Source organism: Solanum pennellii, chromosome 12, assembly GCF_001406875.1.
Source record: "Solanum pennellii chromosome 12, SPENNV200".
NCBI classification, from domain to species: Eukaryota; Viridiplantae; Streptophyta; class Magnoliopsida; order Solanales; family Solanaceae; genus Solanum; species Solanum pennellii.
In genome coordinates this window covers 61,734,739-61,752,474 of record NC_028648.1, presented here as the reverse complement: position 1 = coordinate 61,752,474, position 17,736 = coordinate 61,734,739, and the positions used below count along the sequence as shown (strand labels likewise).

The following is a 17,736-nucleotide window of genomic DNA, read 5'->3' as shown; positions in this document are numbered from 1 at the left end:
TATATATATATATATATATATATATGTATGCATGTATGTATGTATGTATTGTATGTATGTATGTATGTATGTATGTATAAAAGAGAACCTAGGTTCGCCTACGTGGAGCCACCACAAACAAGGATTCCCCTTTAACTTTATTTATTACCAAAACTAGCCTTCCCCTTTGACAAAAAGTTGCGACCTTTAGGAACAATTATGACTTTTATGAAAAGTTGCGACTTTTATGAAAAGTTGCGACTTTTATATAAGGTTGTGACCTTTCCGAAGAGTTGTAACTCTTTCAAAGAGTTGTGACCTACACTTTGTTTTATATAAATAGAGGGATTTTCTGCCACTATTATTTGTAGGGTTTCTTTCGTTCTATGGTAATCGAATTCAAATACTTTAATTATGCTTCTTATGAAGATTGTTACATTCCTTAAAGTTATATTCCTCCTACTTTATGGAGATTAATCGTTACTATAAGTCATAGTTATTCATATAACTATGATAATTTTTTTTTACTATTTATATGACCATTTTAAAACCATATTAAAAATTTCAGCAAGGATGATTGAAAATCAATCTTCTCTTTCTTCCCATCCTACAGGTTTCTTCATATAAACAAAGAAAAAGGTTTTAATTGCAATGTGACATTACTACTCTTGCACCTCTCAGTCCACAACTCATAAAACTACTGAAATGGTTCAATTCATTATATTTGGTGATTTAAACAAAAATTTATTTCTGTCATTATTATTTGTAGGTTTTTACGCTATAATGGTGTTGAATTTAAATACATTAACTAAGCATAGCTTATTATGAAGTGTGTTTCATTCCTCAATGTTTTTTTCCTCCTATCTAATAAAGCTTAATCTTTTACTGTAAGTCATAGTAATTCATGTATATATTGCCATTTCTTTTTTTTTTCTATTTTAGTGTCTTTTTTTAACTTAGTTAAAAATTCTAGTGAGGATGATTGAAAATTTATCTTCTATTTTGTCTCTTTCTATATTTTGATTCATATACTTTATGGAAAAACTTCTTGTGGGTTGTTCTATATTTTATAGCACAGAACAATAAATATGTGATAACTAATACACCACCAATGCTGAAGTTTGTTAAAAGAACCAAACATATTGCTCTCTTCATTGTCACTATTAGTATATTATTTTGATTGCTCATTCTTAGGTACAAAGATTTTATATGCACTCGCACCCAACCTAGAATATTATTATAGAGACAATTAGTTCACTTCTTTTATTGCAAGATAACTAATTGGTAATATTTCTTCGTCTCTTCTTTTTAGGCAAATTAAGAGATCAAGTTTTCTTGAAACTAACAAATGTCCAAAATACAGTAAAATAAGAATAATTTTTTATCGGCAAAGAATATGCACAGTAATGAAGAGTGCTAGAGCCTTTACCTACGTTAATTAATTTCATTAAATTCAATGTTGCTATGGACTTTTTCTAGGGACATTTATAATTGTCGCTAAAGATTATTTTGCAGTAGTGATAACTCTTTCTTTTGATAAAGTCTTTTTTTGATTTTTTAATAAAGAAGTAATAACCCATCCTTTTGTCTTGTTTAAACAAAATTTATGAACTGAAAACTTGAATACTGATTGACAGACTATCTTATTGAAAAATATGTTAAGCAACATAGATTTTTCTTATTGATTGTTATGAAAATAAGGTTATATTTATTATTATATTTGGATATTTGTGAGTTCAAGCACTCAGAAAATTATTCATTGAGATTTTAATATGTTATGTGTAAATATTTTTGTTTAGAATATCCAGTTATGAAAGATGTCGCCTACTGCTTAGTTGATAATTAAATAATTCTTTGTAACATCATAATATAACCATAACAATAACTATGTTCAATTCCAAATAATTTGGGTAGTGAAATGAAACCTAAACAATAATAATGACTATTTTGAGACGATGAAGAAAAACATTTATGATACTAACAATTTTAGGGTCATAAGAAAGGAGCCGAATGTCCTCAATTTGAATTAGTTAATTATGTTCTTGTATGGAATTGATGTTCCACTTTACTTGGGAGTGTTGTTGTTCGAGACTTTTTGTTCTCTTCTTTAATGTCTAATATTATTCTTTATAAGTTCTTGGAATTTAGAAAATTTATTACTTATAACCAACTATTTCCATGGAGATTTCTTAAAATTCTTTCTTATACTTAAAATATCTCTATGACTCATAAATGTTGTTAAAAAAAATATAGAACTTTTATGATATTGTATTGCCTTGAGATAAAATCCGAATAATACTGAACGACCAATATGATCTTAATAACATAGTTCAATTCCGTGCGAAGCACAAATAATTTACCTAGTTAATAACTAATTAAGAATCCTTAAAAATATATGACAATGTTATAAATTCATTTAATGAAGTGGATTGTCGATTGAATATATTCTTGAATTACTTGAATTCATGTAGGTATATTGTCAGTGATATGATTCATTGTGCATAAAGATGTATCTATTAATTTGGTGACATTTGAGAGTGATATCTCAACACTATAGATAGAGATATCATTCACAATTTGAAAGATATAATTGAATAAGAAGAAAAGTCTTTCCCGTCATCTACTTCTCTAGCCTTCTTCTCATTATGATTATATTCTTCTGAGTTTATATTTTATAACACGTTACCAACACAAATATACTCTAAAAATTGTAGCACTTCGCAAAAATGTTGTAGTTGAAACACTTGTGAGCAGGAACCTGTTCTTTTTTCTGATTACACATTTATATTATCAAAAGTTTCTCTTATACAAATAATTTTAGTATATATGTGATATATGAAAATGTAGAACATATTGGTTTGTTTTACATTAACAATTTTATACATTGGTTTATGATTATATTAACAGTTCTTCGTTTCAGAAAAGAATTGAAGGATAACATTCATGTTGATTCTTAGAGTCATTTATGAGGAACTTATTAATATTAATAATTACTAGAGGGTAAGACATTGGATTTAAGCTCCATTGCACCAAAAAGGGTAAGAATCAGGTTAAAGCCTGGATGCACAATAATGAGAAATATTTCAGGGTAAGACGGTAGATTCAAGTTCTATCACACCAAGAGGGTAAGACATAAATTTGACTTTTGATGCACCATGATTATAAGGATTGAGTACAAGTCTCATAGAATTATGGCCTAGCGTGTCTTATATGGATAAGACACTGAATTTGAGTCTCAATGCACCGTAGTGATGATTAAAATGATGACTATGGCAAAAATAGTATATTTTTAGTGAAAAGCCTTTAAAATAGTCTCAATAAATTTGCTCCATTCATTGAAAAGAATGTGGTAGCAACATATGATAAGTCTGAAATTCGCCTGTTGACTTGCTCTCCGTTATATTGTATGAATGTGGAAGCAGCGAATAATTAGTCATAAAGATGAAAATTGATTTGGAGGGGGGGGGGGATTGTAGGGACGGAATTATAATAGTCATCATTGTGGTAATTATAAAAGGAAGAACAATATGGGTGTTCTTTAAATGGTCCATCAAAATGTGAATGTAATTTTTATCATCAAAATGGTATGAAAAGTCATTGAACCTTTAGTTGTTGTCGACCTAATTATTTGTAAGTTTATAATTCTACCATCAAAAGAAAAGAAGATAAAGTGGTGGTACACTTAACTTTTCAGAATTTATGTTAAGGTATGTCATGCAAAAATGATAAATTTTAAGGACATGACAAGAGCTTATAATCAAATTTATGAAGCACATATACATGATTAGTCCATTCCATAAAGAGAATGTGACTTGTGATAAGTATCGTGAATACTTGATCATTCTATAAGAGAATAGGTTAAGATATGATAAAAGCATTACGAGTTGGATATATGTCACAACACATCACTATGGGAGGTTTGAGGAAAATAAAATATATGTCAAAACTCATCTCTACGAGAGGTTTGAGAAAAATAAATAAAATTTTGTTTAGAAATAATTATTAATGGTCGTATACGTTTATACATCATGAATATAATGGTATGTTTGTTATGAACTACCGAAAGGGAAAAATGAAAGAAATATTTCTTGCCTATAAAGGTTGTGGTCATGACAAAAATTTTATTATAGTGTGGCAGTACATATTTGTCGTTGGATTTGTACCTATGTTACAACAAAAGTAAACAAGAAACATGTCTAGCTCGTAATAATTTTGACCATGAAAATAATAATATAATTTTCTTCTTGAAGGAGGTGTTCACCATATGGATGGTGTCATCAAATATGCGATAGTACACAAAATTAATTGCAAGTTCTAACGAGTTGTGTTATTACCAGAGAAATAATATTGTGGTTGTAGTAAGTCTAATTTTTTTAAGTTTCGGGTGAATCAAAATGAAATATTGAGACTATAAATTATGAAAATATATTTAGATTACTACATTTGAAGTGAGTTATAAATATTTATGTAAAAGACTACCCCATCTTTTCTCTTGTTTGGTGCACACAAACATTTGCATGCTAATGAAATCATATGCAAAAGTAAATCATATGTGTACTAAAATAGATATCAATTGGCATGATCGATTGGTCATTCCGATTAAAATATGATGCAAATATAATTGAGAATTCATGTGGCTTATATGATGAAGAAATAAAATATTATTCAAAATTCTCTAGTGTTGCTTGTTCTCTTGATAAAATTATCATAGCCAAGGTAGAGATTGTATTCCCTGAAATTATTTGGAACATATAAAAAAGTGAATATGGGCTCATTCCCCTTCCATGTGGATCATTTGCAACTATATAATTGATACATCTATGCGATGGTCACATGTGCTTTGTTTTCGACTTACAAAATGGTGTTTGTAAGGTTGTTTGCTCGAATGTTTGAATTACGGGCACAGTCCAAACTATTAATTATACACATAATGCTGATTGGTTTAGCAGAAATTATATGTCTCCAATTATAGCCAAATCATGGGTAGAGAGTAAAACTCCCGAATAAGATTTGGTATGAGATAAATTTATTTAACATGTAGCTACACATGTATTTATCAAGCCAACAAGGTTTCCTGTGATGACACAGAAGATCATTTTTAAAAAAAAATTAAATATCCGATTAACTTGAGTTAATTAATTGAGGAGTATTTATAGATAAATGTTCATTTCGTAAGGGTTAGTTAATTAATGAATAATTATAAATAATTAACTTAACCAATAGTTAATGGATTAAAGTGATAATTTCTTTAAGACCCTATATTATTTGACCATATATAACAAAAGAAGTGGGTAAAAATTTACTCATATAGTACTTAATTAATTCACAAAAGAAAAAAAAAGAAAAAGAAAGAGGGAACGGAAGAAGGGTAGAGGGAATGGATGAAGAGTTGCCGACTGCTTCAAGTATAAACTAAAGTTTTCATTTTTCTTACGCAGCATTAGTTTCTCTTCTACTGATGATTTCATTAATTGTTATACATATGTACATAACAATATTATATTATAATTGAATGCAAAAAGGGATTTGGAANAATAAAGAATTGATATATACATAAATATATAATATTTTAATGTAAATTGGAAACAATTGGTGTGTTAGACACTGGCCAATTACATTTTGTAAGGTTTGGGACTATAATTGGATATTGTGATGGAATTAATGTTAGGAATTAAAAGTACATCAAATTGAGGTTTGAAACAGTGATATCTCGTGGGGTTGTTCGTAATTGACGTCATTTTTTTCCCGTTGTTTTTCTTATTAATATCATATCATGATTCAAGTTTGATAGGTTGGCATGTCTAATTAAATATAATATGTACAGTACTAAGTGAATATCATTACAATTATGATATTGGGAAGGAATTAATTGGAATTTAATCCTAGGCTTGAAACTTCAAAATATATGATAGTTGAAATGTTAATTAACATCAAGAATTACAAACTTGATTATAAATTAGGTGTGTATTTTTAGGTCAAGGTTAAAAACATAAAAGTGTGAGTGTTGTTAGTTCTGAAACCTTCCTGTGAATATATAGTTGAATAGATTCCATTGGTCCGGAAGCTCAACGGAAAGGGAAGGCTCGAGTCCAAGAGTAATTATTCGATTGGCTAAGGCAAGTGGATTTCTAAACCCTTGTTAAGCGTATGGATTTTGTGTATTTCCTTGTGTAGTGTTGAGAATGACTTGGAGACTTGTTGCTTATTTGTTGGTGTTGTATTCCTTGTTGTAAATTGCGCTTTGTTATCAAAATGGTTATCTCCTCATTTTCATTTGAGCATGTCATTTGCATTGCATCTGAGACATGGATGTGGTAAGAGGATGTATCATTTCGAGGGTCATATCGCGCGCCGTGATGGATATTATATTTCGAGGGACGTATCACACGCCGCGAAGGTTACTATTATCGAGGGTCGTGTCGTGCGCCGCGACAGATGCATAGACAGATATGTCCCCCATGGGTTCCGGACTGAGAGACAGCGGGTGTGTATCGTTAAGAAAGACATGCATCACTATATTTGACATTGCATCTCATGGCATTGCATATTTTTATTACTGATAAACTTGAACACGTGTTTTGCTGATCTTGTGAGTGTTTCTCTGTGAAGCTTGTGACTGTTGAATATTGAGTTGTTATTGAGAATGTGTAAACTGATAAAGTGTGGTTATTGAATTGTGTGTTTGGTAAACTGTAAACTGTGAGGCTATAGCGTGGAGGTTTAGATAGGGTGTAAGGAGTATCCGTATTTTTTTCACTTAACTTGTGTTTAGAGGTTTGCTTGTTGGGTACCGCGTGGTTTGGTACTCACCCCTTGCTTCTACCAATTTTTTTGTAGGATACGAGCCCGGATCTTAGTGAAACCTATCATTTTTTTCGTTTCCGAGAAATCTTGTGGAGGGTTGTGAGGTAGTTGCTTGTCATCTCAGCGAACTTTCCTACTCTAGTTTATGACTTTGTTTTTACTTGAAGGACAACTTCATTTTAGACTTCTATTTTATTTCAATTCTAATATTTACATTAGAGGCTTGTGCACGTGACAACCTGGTTTTGGGGATTGAATTAGTATGACTTGGTTTCATAATAGAAATTGTTGTTGGATTGTCATTTACTTCTGCACTTTGTTAGATATTGGATTTTAGGCTGACTTGTCTTGGTGGGATAAGACGAGTGCCATCACACCCATTTTTGGGTTGTGACATTTCCCCATCATAATTGGTTCAGGGTCAGGAACCAAATAATTTTCATCTGAAGTTTGAATGTGCGATTATGATTTTAATTTCTCCACCACGCACAAAGATAAATTTCTAAATAAGGTTGAGATGAATGTTAGATTTCCCAACATTAGGGTGAGAGATGATTGATAGCTGAAATTATTAGTGAGGTTAATTATGAATTATCTAGATCCTCATCAAAATATAATTCTTTTACATAATGTTGCAAATTTATTGCCAGATGAATTTACTGACTCATGTTATAATTCAGCTGCACATGATCCAATGAAAAGTCCTTGAAGGACATAGTCTATGATACACCTGAAGAGTAATAGACCAATCGATTTCAAATATAAAATTCTTTGAAGAAGGAGAGGAGCAAATGATCAATATGGTCATGATAATGAGGCAAGTGTTATAAAAGAGAACATCGACACAACACTTCATTAAACCTTGTAAAAGGTTCAGGTACCTTAAAAATGATGAAAAATGAAGAGATCTCGATAAATTATGTCATGTTGGAATCGATATAAAATAACCGTCGACGCAATCTTTGATATTAGGTAGCGCTCAATGAAATAATTTGTGACGAGGATCTTGAATTCAAATCTGTGATAGAGTGTGGACAGATAAATGATTGGCCAAGTAAAATGCATAATTCAAGTATATTTTTTTTCATTTAGAAAAGTGATGTTTTGGATTGATAGTTCATAAATTAAGGTATAATGTCAGTGGAGTACAAATAAATTATTATGTGATGGTATAATCGTAAGATATCAATTATCAAGTACGGATTGTGCCTTGGGGCATAAAGGTTTGTCGCAAAAATTTTGACATTATTGAGATGTTCTATCTTATGGTGGATGTAATGAGGTTTGTTTTGATCTGCCAACATATGAAAAACTTGAATGCATATAATGAAATATTGTCATGTCTAGACAATGAAGGTTATATGAAAATCCTTGAAGCAATTGAGATGTCTGAAGCATATAAGAGTTTGAAAGAAACTTTGTCAATAAAGCTTCAAGAATTCTTAATGGATTGAAATAATCAAGGAAGAAAAGGGTACGAATGACCCTAACTGTCCTTGCATTTTTATGAAAAAGTTAGGATCTGAATTTGTTATAATAGTTGTGGATGACTTTAACATGTGAACACTCTTAAAGATCTTTCAAAATCTATTGAGTGTTTGAAAAGGGAATCTAAAATGAAAAGATCCTGAATCGACAAAAGTATGTCTTGACCTACAATATTTTCCCATGAATCATCATATACAGAAAAGTTTAGATGCGATTTTATACGGATAAATCACATTCATTGAGTACCCTAATGAATATAAGATCGTTTGACATAAATAAAGATTCAATCTGATCTCAAAAAAAGGATTGAGAGCTTCTTGGTGATAAAATTCCATATCTTAGTGCAATCAGGACACTAATGCATCTTCTTAACAGTACTCGATCAGATATTTGTTTTGAAGTAAATTTATTGGCAAGATTTAGTTCCTCCCCAACAAAAGGACATTAAAATTTTATTAAGTACACACTTGAATATCTTTGAAGGACCATAGACATGGGTTTATTCTATTCCGAGGAATTCAAGTCAGAGCTAACTGGTTACACAGATGCAGAATATTTATCTGATCTGCATAAAGTTAGTCTCAAATACACTATTTATTTACATGTTGAGGCACAATGAATATCCTTGAGATCAATGAAGCAGATATTTGTACCTCCATGCAGAAATAATAGCCTCCATGAAGCAAGTTGAAAGTGAGTCTGGTTGAGATCAATGACACACCATATTCAGGAAATATGTGGTTTTTCTTTGAAAAATAATAAACCAACCAGAATGTACGAAGATAATCAATTGCAAATTAAAGTGTCCACGAGATCATTATTGATGTGAACAAGTTGAATGAGCAATTTACTTGCAACAATAAGGCCATGACGAATAAAATGATACTCAAGAATGTATTCTGATAAACTCAAAGCCTCGTCATATCAATAAAATAGGAAAAAGATATATCATTATCAGTTCAACTGTCACGACCCTAGTCTACACCTTGGATATGGCCGGCACTCAAGGACCATTGCTGGTCCCAAGAAAATCCTCATCCTGGCTGACAATAAGCGGAAGACTAACTTGAGCATGCAAAAGCTTAAAACAGAAATAAAAATTCAACAAACTCAATATTACAAAGTTTTCACTCAAAAGAACAATCTGAATAATAAAATAATATATTCAACTTGTCTTAAATAGGTAACTTTAGTCTTTAAAACATTTAACCAAATAAATTAAGATTTCTGGAACTCTACTGTCTATCTATGAAGCCTCTAAATGACAATGATGGAAGTTGGGACAAGACCCACGACATCCCAACAACTGATATACCTGAAAGGTAAATGAAATCATCCGGAAGTAAGGAGGATCTCCATAGGTAACTCAATTCTCAAATGTATCAACAACGCTCTTATTAAAGATCCTGAATACCTGTGTCTGCATCATCAAAAGATGCATGCGAAATGACTCAGTACGTGGAATGTACGAGCATGTAAGGGGAAATCTAAATCATAAAACATAGGCTTGAACTTGATAAAGAGGAAACAACCTTACCTCTTTTCAAACTTAATCAACTCAAGGAATACTCTAAACTACTCAACTTACAAGTACTCAAGGATAAGATATTCAACTTAGAGATTAGATACTCAACTTCAAAGATATGAATTGATACTCGACTCAATGAAGCAAGTATCAACTCAAGATACTAAACTTAAGGTACTCAACTCAAACTACTCAAAATCTGATACTTAACCGAACTTATTTCAATATAAAACAGTTTAAAACAAGTGCAAAATAAAGAAAAGTTGTTTAAGAAGATGATGTCAACTCTGTGTATATAACAAGGATAGAACATAACTCTGAAATGTGTATGAAAATACAATTAACTTATGTATATAAAATAATAACTCACGTGGGAGTTTCTCTAATCGACAACCATCACTTAAGAGCTATAGTGATGATACAACACTTTACCTCACGTTGTCAAGGACAATGCTATACCTTTCCATCAGTGTAGGACCTAACTTACTTAGTGGATCTACTAGTTTACTGTGAAAAGGATTCATCTAAAAAGTATTAACCTTTTCACCCACTATGGCTACATGGTCTTATGGAGACGTGAGTTTCTGAACTCATGTTCGCCTCCAATTCGGTGCTCAATACTACTCCCAAAATATAGTAACTCTTATGATTTAAAAACATACTTCTTATGTGATTTGAGATTAGTGATCAAGAACTTAGCTCAAGGACTATCTTGAAAATCTCAGTTTCAGTTCTTGCTTAATTTAGAAAGTTATTACTCTTTCTGAAAACTAGCCCAAAGTCTCTTAAAAAATCTCAGTTTCCTCTTGTCTTACAATTAAAAACATTTATAAATTCTGTGGGAATACTTAGTTCCCTATAGCTTTTTGAGAAGTGAACTCAACTCTTACTTCCTAGCTTAGATTGAAATTTTTATTCTTAAAACAAGTTAAAACATTTGTAAAAGACTTTTGAGAACTTTATAAACTTTGCTTTGACTTGCTTCTTAACTTCTAAACTTGACTCTTAACTTTTCTTGAATTGAAGTGTGGATTCAAGGTTTATGATCTCATGCTTTGGATTATTTCATGATTTTTAACTTGGAGGGGTTCATGTGGTATTATGAGCATGAACTAATCAACTCGAGAACTCAAAGGTACTCCTTATCTCAAGACTGTTCGACTTATAGGGTTCATGCGGAATTATGGGCATGGACAATTCAACTCAAGGACATCATGTTTAAAATGTAATAGTCCCATGATTAGAAATATAATCTCAAAAGAGATTAGGAACTCAATACTCAAGACTTAAAACTTGAAGATACAAATACTCTCAACGATATTCAATTTTGGAGTCCATGAGGAATTTTTGGGCATGAACGACTCGACTCGAAGGTCTACATACTACATGGAACTCATGTATATAACTATTCTCATTCCCTTGTTTACTTCCTAAAAATTTAATAAAAAAGAAATCTCAAAGAATTCACAATTGAACTTAAATACTTTCTTGAACTCTACTCTTAACTTTCTCTTGAATGTGAATTATGAATTCAAGAGTTATGGTTCATGATATTAAGGATCGCAATAACAATATAGAAATTCAATAATTAAAAATAAAACTTTTAGGCCAAATGCACAAGTACCCTCCCTCCCAACGTATGTGTTAACATTTTTTCGAATTAGTGCCATATAGGCCAAAAAGGGTTGAAAGTTATTTATAAAATAAGTTCAGGGGGGTAATAGGACCTTAGTATAGTATAAGTGTGTCTCTGAAATTTCGGGCATAGGTTGGGTGGGTACTTATGCATTTTTCCAAACTTTCAAAATAAACATGAACTCAAAATCAACTTATCTCAACAACACTCAAATCAAGGGTAGAATCCTAGATTATTCTTTTACTAATCTGAAAGCAGATGTATGGCATGAGGATGAACTAGTACAACACAGTGATAGACATACATACTTAGAAGAACAAGAATATTGAAGAACCTTGAAGAATAACTTGATTAGAAACCTTGAAACCCTAGCGTGAAGGTAAACAATCAAGAAAACCTTTCTTGAGATTTTTGAATTAGTTTTTTGAAATCTCTATGACAAAAAATTATGATTTTCACGAGTGAAAATGAAAATTTGATTATTTTAGCCTTTTATTAGTGAAGAAATTCTATTATAATTTTCTTGGAGGTAAAAACACAAAAGTGACTCTTTTTAATATTTTTCTCGTCGGCTAATTCCTAACAACACTATATATGTTACTAAGACAGTCATAACTTTTTACTCAAGAATTTGATTGACGCTAAATTGATGGCGTTGGAAAGAAGATTCAATTACCTTTTAAGTGGATAGGTTATGGATAATGTAACTCTTTATATTTTAAGATATAAAGTTGACCCACGTAGAATCTTACATTAAAACTTGATGAAACTCAAGAACACTTATCAAGAACTCATCAAGAACTCTAATCTTTCAAATTTAAGAATGAAATTGCGCTGAAAATAACATGATTGGAGTGTGAGTGAATAAATCAACACTATGAAAGTTTACATACCTCTTATGGATGAAATCCATGGCAACAATCCGCAATAACTCTCAAGAATTTCGATGAATGCTTTGCTCCTTTATCTTTTCTCCTCTTTTCTCTTCTTCTTTTCTCTTCTTGAACTATCAATTAAAACCCTAGATGTAAGTAAGATTATAAAACTGAACATAATCAGATTATTCCCCTAAAATAATAGTAACCACTAATTAAATCTGATTGGATAAGAAAAAGACAAAAATACCCCTACTATTTTCGGCTAACTTTCCTTAATTGGACATCCTAAGTTCAGAAGGTCATATCTCACTCATCCGAACTCGAAACTTAGAAAATTTGACGGAGTTGGAAAGATAATTCAAAGATTTTCCCTATGGTATCTTGTAGAAAAATTAACTCTCCCTGTTATAGAAGTTATGGTCATTTGAAGTTGACCAAAAAATCTAACTTAACTTTAACTCTTCAAATTTCAGATTTTTGCTATTTTCCTTTTAGAGCATAGGTGCTACTTCTAGTAGCTGACCTTAATACTTAAGAAGTTTTTCTAATTTCTTGATAAAATCTCACTCACTACGAAGAACAACTCAAGTCTTTGCTCAAATATTTCCTGGTTGTTACATCAATGATGCAACATCTCCGTGAATGCGATTTGATCACAAAGATATTGTCATTATCAACATTTGAGAAGCTGGTACATAATATTTGGTGAGATCATCACAAGAATTAAGTGATGTTTTGATTAGGGGGAGTATGCCATGCGTTGCACTCTTTTTTCCTTGACCGAGGTTTTGTCCCACTGGTTTTCCGGACAAGGTTTTTAATGAGCCAACAAATTATGCGTATCAAAAGATATGTGTACTCTTTTTCCTTCACTAGAATTTTTTTCCAAATGGTTTTTCCTAGTAAGGTTTAACGAGGAATATTATCTATGGACATCCAAGGGAGAGTGTTATAAATTCATTTAACTAAGTGGATTGTCCATTGAATAGATTCTTGAATTATATATGTATATTTCCAAGGTGATATGACCCATTGTGGATAAACATGTATCTATTAATTTGGTGACTCTTGGGAGTGATATCTCAACACTATAAATAGAGATATCACTCAACATTTGAAAAATACGATTGAATAAGAAGAAAAGTCTTCCCCTTCATCTACTTCACTTGCATTCTTCTCTTTATGATTATATTATTATGAGTTTATATTTTAAAAAAGATAAAAAATATTAGGATAATGAATAACTAAGAAGCTCTAAAAATTATATATATATATATGTATATATATATATGTATATATATATATATATATATGTATATATATATATATATATATATTGATGTCCATGGTCCAGTAGAAAGCTCAGATCTTCAAGGACATGTTTTTCCAATATGGTTATTATATTTATTATGACTGCTTTCATTTTCTTATTTTCCACCTTTTTAGTATGGATAATTGTTAAGATGTCCCACATTGATAGAGGGGTGAGAATTTGGTCTTTTTATATGGACTTGGACAAACTTCTCTTCGTGAGCTAACTTTTGGGGTTGAGTTAGGCTCAGGTCTCATATCTTAACATGATATCAGGGTCAGACTAATCACAATTTGTTTTTCAGTGATGATGGGTCCCCATTAGAAGTGTTAACACTCCATATGTGTTAAGATGTCCCACATCGATAGATGAATGAGAATTTGATCTCTTTATATGGACGTGGACAAACCTTCCCTAATAAGCTAGCTTTTGGGGTTCAGTTAGATTCAGGTGTCATATCTTAATAATAATCTCAATTCACAAACTAATACAAATCCAATATTCAACAACCCACTCATCATTTTGAGTCTCTTTTTTTTTTTCAATTTTTCTCCTTTCAAAGAGGAAAAACTTTCTAAAATAAATGTAAAATAAAAGTATGAGTTGATTGATTACTCGTGAACTAGATACATTGCTATGTACTTGCACTCGGCGTGATCACAATGTAATATACATATGCTCCATTCCTTTTTATAATTAATGATATTATTAGTTCGAGCAGACATTTTTGTTTTTTAAAAATTAACCTAAAAAGTAAAAAGTGATTTTATTAATATACTTCCAATCAAAGTGAGTTTGAGTAGATTTTTTAAAAAAAATAACCTAAAAAGTATAAAGTGATTATATTGATATACTTTCAATTAAGGTGATTTAAATTGCTATAACTTTTATCGATCCAACAGTATAACTCATAATTTATTTTTGTTCCATGATACGATAATTCAATTGTAATGCATGACTCAAATAACTACTTACTAATTAAAGAGTTCAAACTCTACTTATTATGAAAACATTTTTCTTTAACATAAGCCTTGCAACATATCACTTAACGACATCCATCCTTTCATATAAATATTGTCTTTTGGTTTGATCCTCAATTGCTGTTACCTTTTTGAAGATATTGCTCAATCTTTTTACTTTTTTCACTCCGAACTCGAATAATGTTATTGTGTGTGATTGACCTTCAAATCAATTCTCCATTTTGTACGATACTAAATTAACAATCACTACAAACCTCAAAACTTGTGTTGATTTATGATAACATGATAGTACTCAAGTGTAATTTAGAATAGGCTATTAATATAATTTAGTCTAGCCTTCTTTATAAGCTTCAAGAAATAAAATAAAAAACTACAAATAAAGTTTTGCGTGAGAGAATAGCAGGGAGCAGTATCTTTTTACTTCTAGTCAATATATCTCTCTTGATATTTGAATCTTGATATTAACTAAGGGTAGTATACTTTTTACTTTCAATCTTGAATACAATATTTAATTGCTTGTATTATTAGATCCTAATTGTAAAAACAAAGTGATTAGACTATTCCACTTGCTTTTAATTAGGGTTAGGAGTGTGTATTTGGTTTTTCGATTTGATTTGTATTATTTGGTTTAGTTTTTTATTTTTTATTTTGAAGAAGTGTAACCCATTTGAACCAAAATAAATTTTGTTTGGTTTGGTTTTTTTCTTTTTTGTTTGGTTAATCGATTATGTAAGTAATTAGAAACATAACAAAATTATATTTGCAACTTGAAAAAAATAAAAAAAATTANTAAAATACAACACTTCAAAGTTTATCAATTATTGACGTTCAAACATATAAAATTAAACTCAATCATATTTGAAACTAACTAAAAGGGGACAAGAGTGTATATATAAGGGGACAAGGGTGGACATGATAATTGGCATCAAAATTTAGGAACTTGATTTTAGGTTTGTGTAAGTTTTTGGTTCTAGGCTAGACCTATTGTAATATGGGTGTTAGTTTCAAAAACTTATTGGGATTGATTACTTGAATAGATTGCATTCATTTGGGAGTTCAACGAAAAGGGAAGACTCAAGTCCTATAGTGATTGTTCGACTTTTTGAGGCAAGTGAATTTCTAAACTCTTGTTAAGTGTATGGACTGCTGGTACTTCCTTGTGGTATATGTTTTAGACTAATGAGACTTGGTGATGGTTGACATGTCCACCTTAATTAATTCTAATAACGAAAAAGGGGTAACAAAAGGAAATATGATTAATTATTTATGTGTGATGTGTTGAGGAAGTTTTGAAAGCTTGTTGAATCGTTGTTGATGTGATGTCATGTTTTCGTTGTTATGAATTGTGCAATTTTATGAAAATTGTCATCTCGTCATTATTTTTGTGAACATGTCATTTGCATTATTTTGAGACGTGGTTGTGACAAGTGTTATGTGCATTGAGAAAGAATGAGAACTTAAGGTGGATGTACCATTTCGAGGGACGTATCGCGCGCTTCGATGGATACTATATTTCTAGGAACGTATCGCGCATCGCGATGGTTACTATTATCGACGGTCGTGTCGTGCTCCACGATAGATGCATGAACATATATGTCCCCCATGAGTCCTGGACTGAGAGACAGCGCGTGCGTATCACTAGGTCAGACATACATCATTATATGTGACATTGCATTCAATTACATTGCACATTAGTTAACTTGATATTGTGCTTTGCTGATTTTGAGAATGCCTTTCTGCGGAACTTGTGATTGATGAATACTAAAGTGTTGTTGTTGCGAATATATAATTTGTTGAATTGTTGTTGTTGAGGATATATAATTTTTTGAAGTGTTTTTGTTGAGGATATGTAATTTGTCAAAGTGTTGTTGTGGAGGATATGTAATTTGTCTAAGTGTTGTTGTGGAGCTATGTGCTATGTAATCTGTGAGTTGTTAGGTTGGGCTGATTTTTATGCAGGTTGTAATTGTGGAGGTTCGGTTGGGGTGGTAGAAGTACCCGTATTTCATCCCCTTAGCTTGTATTTAGAGGTTTACTTGCTGAGTACCGTGTGGTTTGGTACCCACCCCTTGCTTCAACAATTTTTTTGGTAGATTACGAGCCTGCATTTTTACTTGTCATTCTCTTCTTTTCCGAGGATTCTTGGAGATTTGTAAGGTAGCTGTTTGTCGTCTCAGCGGACTTTCTCTCTCCTTAGTTATGAACTTGTGTCTATTCTAGAAACAAGTTCATTTGAGACTAGTGTTTTTTCTGAATCAATTATAATACTTTAGAGACTTGTACAACGTACCTGACAAGCAGGTTTTGGGGTAATTTTAAGTTGATTGAAAAATTTTCGCATTTTATTGTAATGGTTGAGTTTTGGGCTCACTTGTCTTGGTGGGAAAAGATAATTGCTATCACGCCCATTTTTGGGTCGTTACATCCTCCGCTTGAAATTCATCGGAGATTTTTGCAACTATATCTGATACAAGTCCAAAATGGTTGAAACTGAGACACAAATATTCATCTTTTCCAACTTCCTTCAAATTAGTTTTGAGTGAACTAGAATTGTTTGTTTTGGTTCTCCTCTGCTGCTGGTGGGTTCTATTTATAGGGGTTGTGCAAGTCTACTTTCCTTGATGGAAGAGAGCTCACACTATTAAATACGTGCTTCCAGAACTTACAGAGTCTTAGAGACTTTTTTGATTGGATTAAAAGTTGGTGATATTTATTTTTGAATCAATTTTTAATTTTTAAAGTGTTTAATAAATATAAAAAATTATTGAAATAAAATAAAAAATAACTTAAAATAAGTTCAAAAGTGTTTGGTAAGGTAAATAATAAAAATTAATTCATGTAATTTTAATTAATCACCTAATTTTGATGTATTATGATTGGTATAAAGGACTCCCAAAAAAAATATAGTAAGAGAAAGATATATGACAAGAAATACTAGAATAATTAATAGTTACGTAGCATTAAAAATATATGACAAAAAATATTAGAATAATTAATAACGAAAGGAGACTTAAAATATATGTTAAGAAATATGAGAACAATAAGCAACTAATTAAGAAGCCTTAAAAATATATGACAAAAAATATAAGAACAATTAATAATCAAGAATATGTATATATATATATATATATATA

The 17,736-nt window shown here is 31.0% G+C and overlaps 1 pseudogene; it reads right to left on the bottom strand.

Annotated features, from left to right (window-relative positions):
• LOC114075335 overlaps window positions 1-17,736 on the bottom strand; it is a 42,798-nt pseudogene that overhangs the window by 21,136 nt on the left and 3,926 nt on the right.